This window comes from Salmo salar, chromosome ssa25 (genome assembly GCF_905237065.1).
Source record: "Salmo salar chromosome ssa25, Ssal_v3.1, whole genome shotgun sequence".
Lineage (NCBI taxonomy): Eukaryota > Metazoa > Chordata > Actinopteri > Salmoniformes > Salmonidae > Salmo > Salmo salar.
The window spans coordinates 40,306,141-40,317,475 of NC_059466.1; positions in this window are offsets into that span (position 1 = coordinate 40,306,141).

Consider the following 11,335-nt stretch of genomic DNA (forward strand, 5'->3'; position numbering starts at 1 on the left):
GTCAGCTCCCAACACAATCGCCAACTCCCCTAACCCTCCAGGAGGAAATTCACCCTGGTCAGCTCCCAACACACTCACCAGCTCCCCTAACCCTCCAGGAGGAAATTCACCCTGGTCAGCTCCCAACACACTCGCCAACTCCCCTAACCCTCTAGGTGGAAATTCACCCTGGTCAGCTCCCAACACACTCACCAGCTCCCCTAACCCTCCAGGAAGAAATTCACCCTTGTCAGCTCCCAACACACTCACCAGCTCCCCTAACCCTCTAGGTGGAAATTCACCCTGGTCAGCTCCCAACACTCTCGCCAACTCCCCTAACCCTCCAGGAAGAAATTCACCCTGGTCAGCTCCCAACACACTCACCAGCTCCCCTAACCCTCTAGGTGGAAATTCACCCTGGTCAGCTCCCAACACTCTCGCCAACTCCCCTAACCCTCCAGGAAGAAATTCACCCTGGTCAGCTCCCAACACTCTCGCCAACTCCCCTAACCCTCCAGGAAGAAATTCACCCTGGTCAGCTCCCAACACACTCGCCAACTCCCCTAACCCTCCAGGAGGAAATTCACCCTGGTCAGCTCCCAACACAATCGCTACACTCTTGAAAAAAAGGTTATATCTAGAACCTTAGAACCCTTTTGGTTACAGTTAGAACCCTTTCTAAAGAGGGTTCTACATGCAACCCAAAAGGGTTCTACATGGAACCAAAAAAGGTTATTCAAAGTGTTCTCCTATGGGGACAGCCAAAGAACCCTTTTTTGAGTGTAGCACACAACACATCTGCTACAGTACCCCCCCATGACGTGGATGACACTTCTCTAGCACAACATCAACCCGCCAGCGTTGTCCGGGTTAGGGTTTGGCCGGGGTAGACCATCATTGTAAATAAGAATTTGTTGTTAACTGACTTGCTTAAATAAATAAAATTAAAAGCGTAAAAACACGTTCTCCAACAGAATTACTTTTGAAACCAAGCATTTCGCTACACTCACAATAATATCTGCTACATTTTTTACATGTCAGTCATTGAGCAGACACTCTTATCCAGAGCGACTTACAGTAGCGAATGCATACATTTCATACATTTTTTCTCCGTACTGGTCCACCATGGGAATCAAACCCACAACCCTGGCATTGCAAACACCATGCTCTACCAACTGAGCCACACGGGACCATGCTAACCACGCGTAAGTGACCAATAACATTAGATCTGATTTAAAGGGCGTCAAGCTGCTTGCTTAGTGAGTACCACTTCCTCCTAATTAAGCTCACACCCAGGACCTCTTCCTTGCCAGTACAGGTGACCACCCTCCTGAAGCATCTTACCAGGCAGCGCCATCAGAAAAGCTAGCTATTCAGTGGCATAAGTAGTAGGTGACACTTCGGGATGAGGAGTAAGTTTCACACATCCCAGTATGTGCTACACATACTAAAACACATAGTTGAGTTACCTAGAGACATCTGCACAAGAATTTCACTGTACTGGTCCAGTCAACAAAAGGAGGGGGAATCAGGGAACTTTAAACTCTTGAGTGTGAGCAGAAAACATCACAATGAGCATCAGAATGCAGAATGACCAGTTAGTAATGGAATTGACAGAAATGTTACTTTCAGTCTGATGTTCCGTGGACGAGGGCTTCTTGATATCGGTATGCAAAAGGAACAAGAGATAAGTTAACAGACATCAACAGAGGGATGGAGGAAAATATATATTTTGAGAGGACAAGAATTCTGCCTCAGTCATATGACCTTCAGTTCCACAGAGCTGAAAACATAGAGTTTGGGCCAAGTTATTATACTGTTGCAAGGTGCAGAGGTCTTTCATTAAATACTGTTGATAACGTCAACGAAGGTCAAGGAAATATGCCACATTATAGTTACAATATAATACATTTTAGACACCTTTCTAGAATCTCAAGGTTACCTAACATACAGCATTCTGATTCACTGCTTGGGTCTGAACAATATAGGTCAGCTGGAAATAGTAGAAATAGTTGTATTTGGAATCAGAAGGGAGCATTATAAACCCACCATCCCCATCGCAATGCTCTGCAGAATTCAAGGCAACAATACACCTCCACATGCTGTACATGATCATAAGTACACATACAGTGTATATCAGGACATTCACACTTGAAACAAATGAGAAGGGTCACTACACACACTTCAAAAACAACAGCACCACAACACAGTGGAAGGTGTCCGTACAAATACAGTTTACACTCAAACACACACATGATAATGCACACACACACACACACACACACACACACACACACACACACACACACACACACACACACACACACACACACACACACACACACACACACACACACACACACACACACACACACACACACACACACACACACACACACACATCAAAACACTCAAAGGAGGCCTGCTCGCACTCGGTGTCGGCCAGAGAAGCCACCAGTTTTGCTTAGTGGGTGTGGGAACACCACCATGTAATTTGACTTGTCCCCTGGTGGCTTCAAACCGCTGTGTGTTCCCGAGTTCCAGACTGCCAGGGCTGGCCCTGCTTCAGACAATAATGAGCCAAAATGGCCACCAGTCTCACCAAGCTGGGGAAGTACTGACTAGGCGTCCATGTTACTGGGAGACAGCAGAAACTGAAATAGCATGGCAGAATTAGAAAGGAGTAGAAAGGAGAGGGGAATGGACAGGAGCACATATAGATGAGGTCATATATTTAACTGTGGTGTACTGTGAATTTAGTAACACTATTAATACTACAAGTAGTTAATTCATATTTTAAGAACAATAGTTTCCATGACCATGTCTGCTAACTTGGAAAACAATTGTGTAATCTTAACATAGCACTTTACTTTAAATGACATGGTATTTATTAGGAAAATATATAGTGAAATGGTATGAATGTACACAGCAATAACCTATGAATTACTTACTTGTTTTACCTTATAATTCTTAACCAACAATTATCTCTAGCTAAGCAGCTCAGTTTACTGACCCTCCACCAGCTGGCATAACACCCTATGAAAGTCCCGCCTACTTCAATCAATCAATCAATCAAATGTATTTATAAAGCCCTTCTTACATCAGCTGATGTCACAAAGTGCTGTACAGAAACCCAGCCTGAAACCCAGCACTTCCTGGTGCAAGTCCAATTGTCACGCCCTGACCATAGAGAGCCCTTGGTTCTCTATGGTGTTGTAGCTCAGGGCGTGACTAGGGGGTGTTCTAGTCTTTTCATTTCTATGTTGGTGCTCTTGGTATGGTTCCCAATTAGAGGCAGCTGATGTTTTGTTGTCTCTAATTGGGGATCATACTTAAGTTCTCCATTGTTCCCACCTGGGTTGTGGGATATTGTTTGTGTTAGTGTTTTGTGCACTACGGCGTTTGTAGTAGTTTGTTTATTGTTTTGTTTAAGTTTCACAGAAATAAAAGATGTGAAACTCAAATCATACTGTGCCTTGGTCCGACCATTTCTATGAGCGTGACACCAATACTGTTTTTGAATGGGCTTCAAGCTGACATTATCATATTCATGAAAACATGTTCATTTATGTCACGATCCTCGTCTTCTGACGATATGTTGAAGTCACTGTCAGAGAAAGTGGACCAATACACAGCGGGTTGCGTGCTAATCATCTTAATTTATTAAATGAATGTGAACACGTGAAAACAAGAAAACAACGAACGACTAGTGACAGTTTCACAGGCTATACATTCACTCGCAGTACGAAATACAACTACCCACGAAACACAAAGACAAACACACCCTACTATATAGGACTCCCAATCAAAGGCAACTCAACACACCTGGCTTCAATTGAGAGTCCAACTCCAACCGTCAATGACGGCACAGTGCTACAGCCCCCCTCCCCAACCCACCTATATGGGAGGCAGTTCAGGTGCGGGCTGTGGACTCCGCTCCATCCCTGACGTAGTCCACTTAAGTGGCGCCCCTAACTTTGCCCGGCTGGCGGGCGATTCTGGCCGCGCCCGGCTGGCGGGTGTCTCTGGCCGCGCCCGGCTGGCGGACGACCCTTGCTGCGCCCGGCTGGCGGACGACCCTTGCTGCGCCCAGCTGGCGGACGACCCTTGCTGCGCCCGACTGGCGGACGACCCTGGCTGCGCCCGGCTGGTGAGCGGCGATGGCTGCGCCCGGCTGGCGGACGACCCTTGCCGCGCCCGGCTGGCGGACGGCCACTCTGGTAGATCCGTCACGGCGGGCCACTCTGGCAGATCTGGCATGGTGGGCCACTCTGGCAGATCCGGCACGGCGGGCCACTCTGGCAGCTCCGGGCAGACGGGCCACTCTGGCAGCTCCGGGCAGACGGGCCACTCTGGCTGCTCTTGTCTAGCGGGCGGCTCTGGCAGCTCCTGACTGGCGGGCGGCTCTGGCGACTCCTGACTGGCGGGCAGCTCTGGCGACTCCTGACTGGCGGGCGGCTCTGGCGACTCCTGACTGACGGGCGGCTCTGGCGGCTCCAGACTGGCGAGGCTGGGCTGACGCACTTGAAGCCTGATGCGTGGGGCTGGTACAGGATGTGCCAGCCTGGGCACACGCACCTCAAGGCTAGTGCGGGGAGCGGGAACAGGCCGAACAGGACTAGGCTGACTATTGGGAAGCCTGGTCCGGGTTGCTGGTACTGGTCGTGCTAGACTGGGGGTACTCATTTCCGGGATACTCCGAGAGGCAGGAACCGGAAAGACTGGGCCATGGAGGCGCACAGGGGGCCGTGATCGCACCGCCTGCACAACCCGTCCTGGCTGGATGGAACTAGTAGCCCTGCACGAGCGGGGTGCTGGTACAGGGCGGATTGGGCTGTGTGTGCGTATGGGCGAGATAGTGTGCACCTCGGCGAAACACGGCGCTCTCCACCTTCTTCGCTCCTTCCTGCACTCACGGGTAGCTGGCTTATGGCTCTTCCTACGCCCAGCCAAACTACCCGTGTGCCCCCCCCAAAAAAAAATTATTGGGGGTGCCTCTCCGGCTTCCTAGCCAGACGTGTCCCCCGGTAGCATTCCTGTTCCACCCCAGCCTTCTTCCACGGGCCCTCTCCGGCCAGTATCTCTTCCCAAGTCCACTTCTCACAATAATCCATGTATTCATCGTCCCGCTCCCTTCTCCGCTGCTTGGTCCTGTTGTGGTGGGTAGTTCTGTCACGATCCTCGTCTTCTGACGATATGTTGAAGTCACTGTCAGAGAAAGTGGACCAATACGCAGCGGGTTGCGTGCTAATCATCTTAATTTATTAAATGAATGTGAACACGTGAAAACAAGAAAACAACGAATGACTAGTGACAGTTTCACAGGCTATACATTCACTCGCAGTGCGAAATACAACTACCCACGAAACACAAAGACAAACACACCCTACTATATAGGACTCCCAATCAAAGGCAACTCAACACACCTGCCTTCAATTGAGAGTCCAACCCCAATCAACTATATATAGAAACACAGACATAGACCAGTGACAAACCCCATAAACATACATCAACTACCCTCTGCCACGTCCTGACCAAACTACAATAACCAAATATACTCTATACTGGTCAGGACGTGACAATTTAAGATATATGTAAAATTATATTTGCATTCGTGGATTAATTTACTTCTACCTGATGCCTTTCATGAAGGTTTTTGATTGTTTATTTTTTCATAATCGAAAACCTTCATAAAAGGCATTGGGTAGAGTTAAATACAAATATAATTTTACATATCTCTTAAATGAACCCATTTTCATGAATTTGATGGTATAATCTTGATGGCAATTCAAAAAACAGTATGGGTCTTGCACCCGGAAGTAGGCGGGACTTTCATAGGGTATGGACAACATGCTGAATGTCCACTGCTGTCTGGAAGCACACACACACTCACACTCATACTCACACTCACACACCTCAGCAGTTTAATCACAGTGCACTGCTTCCTAGTCTGCATGTGGTCAGAAAGTGTGTGTTCAGCGCAGATTTTTGTTCACACTCTGAGGAGCTATAGAAAAAGCTATGTGGACATATACTGTGGTGTACTGGGATACAGAAGATGTATACAACATTTAAAGGATTCCCCTGTTAAACACATCTCAGTTCTTGACAGTTTATTGACCTACATTTCTGGATGATAGGTCTACCCCTACTGTGGCTTTGGTCTTCCTGTTTCTCTCATATGCATCACAGAAACTGCTTGGGAGTTTTTGAAGGACTCCCCCACCCCCCCACCCATCATACTCTGTTGAAGAGTGTTCCCCAGTCAAAGGATTTGAAATGTCTTACAAATAAATCCAGGTTCTTAACAAACTAGCTCTGTCCTGAACCTCAATATCCTCTTTGTGTTCCTCTGTGATCTGATCTCTGACCTGGTCTTCTGAACCTCAAAGCCCTCTAGATCAGCCCCTGATCCTGAATAATGATGATGTCATCATTGGAAATCAAGCCTGATCCCCACAACCCTTTACAGATCTTAACCCTTTTAACTGTGTGTGTGTGTGTGTGTGTGTGCGTGTACTGGGAAGGACGATGGAACCACCATCTCTCTAGACGTAGTACACGTACTGTGTACACACACACACACACACACACACACACACACACACACACACACACACACACACACACACACACACACACACACACACACACACACACGGTAACATACAGTCAGAACATAAATCCAAACCACTGAAAGCATGCGTTCTGCCTTGCTCCTCCTCTCCTCTCTACCCATAGTGCATCTCTGTGAAATGCTGCCAAGGGCTGCCTGGGGGTGGCCATTAAGGCTGTGGAATGAGAGAGTCGTTCTGCGTGCTCACCCGAGTGTGATGGCAGCAAGAACGGGAGTCAGCAAAGACCCATTCAGAGCTGGCAACCATGGTGTTGCCTTGGCAGCATGCCTTCAAAAAACTGGCAGACCTTGAGATAACATTTATACAACCCACCCCATGCCTGACTGGCCTGACTGGTCTGACTGGCCCAGATGCATGGGGGGGACTGGGGGAGGATAGTGGGGGGTTAAGGGTTGGGGAGGGGGGATATGATGGCAGAGGTTCCAGGCCACTCATAGTTTTTATTTTATTTAATTTATTTCACCTTTATTTAACCAGGTAGGCCAGTTGAGAGCAAGTTATCATTTACAACTGCGACCTCTGGTCAAGATCAAGCAAAGCAGTGCGACAAAAACAACAACACAGAGTTACACACGGGATAAACAAACGTACAGTCAAAAACACAATATAAAAATATATGTACAGTGTGTGCAAATGTAGTAAAAGTAGGGAGGTAAGGCAATAAATAGGCCATAGAGGCAAAATAATTACAATTTAGCATTAACACTGGAGTGATAGATGTGCAGATGATGATGTGCAAGTAGAGATACTGGGGTGCAAAAGAGCAAAAATATATACTTAAAAAAAATAAAATAACAATATGGGGATGAGGTAGTTGGGTGTGCTATTTACAGATGGGCTACGTACAGGTACAGTGAGTAAGCTGCTCTGACAGCTGATGCTTAAAGTTAGAGAGGGAGATATACGTCTCCAGCTTCAGTGTTCTTTGCAATTCGTTCCAGTCATTGGCAGCAGAGAACTGGAAGGAAAGGTGGCCAAAGGAGGTGTTGGCTTTGGGGATGACCAGTAAAATATACCTGCTGGAGCGCATGCTATGGGTGGGTGTTTATTTGGTGACCAGTGAGCTGAGATAAGGCGGGGCTTTACCTCGCAAAGACTTATAGATGACCTGTAAATGACATCGCAGAAGACAAGGATCGGTAGAATTGTCTGTTTTACGAGGGGATGTTTGGCAGCATGAGTGGAGGCTTTGTTGCGCAATAGGAAGCCGATTCTAGATTTAATTTTTTTATTGGAGATGCTTAATGTGAGTCTGGAAGGAGAGTTTACAGTCTAACCAGTTAAAAGGAAAGCACTGAGAAAGAAAACAATTAGGCCTCTGAAATGGTTGGGATTAGTTTCGTAGCCTTCTATCGTTTATCTAGAAGTGTCTCAGCCTTTAGCGTTCTGGAACTTAATGATTGGCAGCACGTCAGCCAATGCAGAGCAACAAAAAAACACATCAACAAGTTTGAGTTCGTAAGTTTGACATGGGGTTGTTCCTTCTTCAGACACGTGGTCCATGTGTTATGACAGGAAATAGCAAGACGTGTCACAGTGCTGTGCCACAGAAGACATTAACATGAATACACATGAATGACACATCCTCCTGGCAGACTGAGGTGGAAAAACATGTCCTCCAGAATGAGCAGGCAAACTCAACTAGACGCTGCCACCTGCCTGCCTGCCTGCCTGCCTGCCTGCCTGCCTGCGTTTGCGTGTGTCTCCTCATGTTTATCACACAGAGCCATTAACGAGACATCAATTAGATATGCAGAGACACTAGGGACTGACTGGATTCATTGAAGTGGACTAGATTAGTGAACTGAACTGACCTGACTCCACACTAAATTGAATTGACACCACACTGAATTGAATTGACTCCACACTGAATTGAATTGACACCACACTGAATTTAGTTTAAGTTTAAGTTCACCTTAGATTGATTATCCAAGCAGTTTTTCTTTATTTATACTATTGTCTAAATTTGTTTAACACCACGAAAGTGTTAAACAAATCAAATATATTTCATATTTGAGATTCATCAAAGTAGCCAGCCTTTGCCTTGATGACAGCTTTTCAAACTCTTGGCATTCTCTCAACCAGCTTCACCTGGAATGCTTTTCCAACAGTCTTGAAGGAGTTTCAACAGATACTGAGCACTTGTTGGCTGCTTTTTCTTCACTCTGAGGTCCAACTCATCCCAAACCATCTCAATTGGGTTGAGGTTGGGTGATTGTGGAGGCCAGGTCATCTGATGCAGCACTCCATCACTCTACTTCTTGGTCAAATAGCCCTTACTCAGCCTGGAGGTGTGTTGGGTCATTGTCCTGTTGAAAAACAAATGATAGTCCCACTAAGCGCAAACCAGATTGGGATGGCTGCAGAATGTTGTGGTAACCATGCTGGTTAAGTGTGCCTTCATTTCTAAATAAATCACTGACAGTGTCACCGACAAAGCACACCATCACACTCACACTTCCTCCTCCATGCTCCACGGTGGGAACCACACATGCGGAGATCATCCGTTTAACTACTCTGTGTCTCACAGGGCAGTTGAAACCAGAAATCTGAAATCATCAGACCAAAGGACAGATTACCAGTGGTCTAATGTCCATTGCTCGTGTTTCTTGGCCCAAGCAAGTCTCTTCTTCTTATTGGTGTCCTTCAGCAGTGGTTTCTTCGCAGAAATTCAACCATGAAGGCCTGATTCACGCAGTCTCATCTGAACAGTTGATGTTGAGATGTGTCTGTTACTTGAAATCTGTGAAGCATTTATTTGGGCTGCGATTTCTGAGGCTGGTAACTCTAATGAACTTATCCTCTATATCAGAGTTAACTCTGGGTCTTCCTTTCCTGTGGTGGTCCTAATGAGAGCCAGTTTCATCATAGCGCTTGATGGTTTTTGCGACTGCACTTGAAGAAACTTTCAAAGTTCTTGAAAAGTTCCAGATTGACTGACCTTCATGTCTTAAAGTAATGATGGACTGTCGTTTCTCTTTTCTTATTTAAGCTGTTCTTGCCATAATATGGACTTGTTCTTACCAAATTCTGTATTCCATCCCTACCTTGTCACAACACAACTGATTGGCTCAAACGCATTAAGGAAAGAAATCCCACAAATTAACTTTTAACAAGGCACACCTGTTAATTGAAATGCATTCCAGGTGACTACCTCATGAAGCTGGTTGATAGAATGTGCAAAGCTGTCATCAAGGCAAAGGGTGGCTACTTTGAAGAGTCTCAAATATAAAATATATTTTGATTTGTTTAACACTTTTTTGGTTACTACATGATTCCATATGTGTTATTTCATAGTGTTGATGTCTTCACTATTATTCTACAATGTAGAAAATTGTGAAATAAAGAAAAACCCTTGAATGAGTAGGTGTGTCCAAACTTTTGACTGGTACTGTAGTTCAATGAGGGAATCATTTCAATCAGTTCAATGAGTGGTCAGCTCAGTTCAGTGTTTTTTAAACTGCAAAGCTGAAAACAAATACATTTCCCTTTTTTTCTAAGAATGTATCTCCCTCTCCATCTCTCTATTCTCTCTCTCTCTCTTTGTATTTCTTCCCTTCTTTCTTTGGTACCCTCCCTCTATCTTTTTCTCCCTCCATCTCTCTGTCTCTTGTCCTCTGTTCTGTACCATATGTGTTTTACATGTTGGATGTTTCTGCAGAAATTTATTACGAGGGGGCTGTTCAGGACTCATATTTTTCATGATATTTTCCCAGGATTGAACTTATTATGCAGTCTTATATTGGAGAGAGAAAGTATGTTTTTCTTATCTTCAGATAAGAAACTTTCAGTTAGGGACATGATGGCCATGCCTGACAATCAAAATACTACAAAAACACCTAATCTTCCTCCCGGCTGTTTCCTGTTTGAGGTATCTGCAGAGACACTTCCTGTGTGACTTCCTGTCTGTCTGGACCAATGAGACACGTGATCTCCACAAGAGAAGAGGTGGGGTTGGATGGGCTGAAGGAATGGAAAGATAGAGGGACAGAGAGAGGGCGAGGTAGAAAAATGAGAAGAAATAGGGGAAGAGCATGACAAGTGGAGGGGGGTCCAGTCAGGGTTAGGGATATATGGAGTGGGGTTAATGGCTTCAGAGGGGTTCAAGGGTGGAGCAGAGGGGTCGTCAGACAGCCTTATCCTGTGATATAGCAGACAGCACTGTTTTTCATATCTTGTGACAGGAGGGGAGAGGAAAGCCAGAGCCATGTATATCATATCTGTACACACTGTTCTCAAAGCTTTGTTACTGCATCAAATCAGGTCTTCCCTGTGGCTCAGTTGGTAGAGCATGGTGTGTGGAACGCCAGGGTTGTGGGTTCAATTCCCATGGGGGGCCAGTACAACAACAAAAAAATGCATGAAATGTTTGCACTCACTACTGTAAGTCGCTCTGGATAAGAGCGTCTGCTAAATGACTAAAATGTGTATAGACTCTCCATGCATGGGGATGAGAGAGAGAGAAGGGATCTTTGGGTTTCCCCATAGGAGAACCTTTTAAATAACCCTTTATGGTTCCAGGTTGAACTGTTTTGAGTTCCATGTAGAACCCTTTACTCAGAGGGTTCTACATCGAACCCAAAATAGTTCTACCTGGAACCATAAAGGGTTCTCCTATGGGGATAGCCAAAGAACCCTTTTGGAACCTTTTTTTCTAAGAGTGTAGAGACACACAGATACAGGGAATGAGAGAGGGACAGACATACAGGGAGTGATAG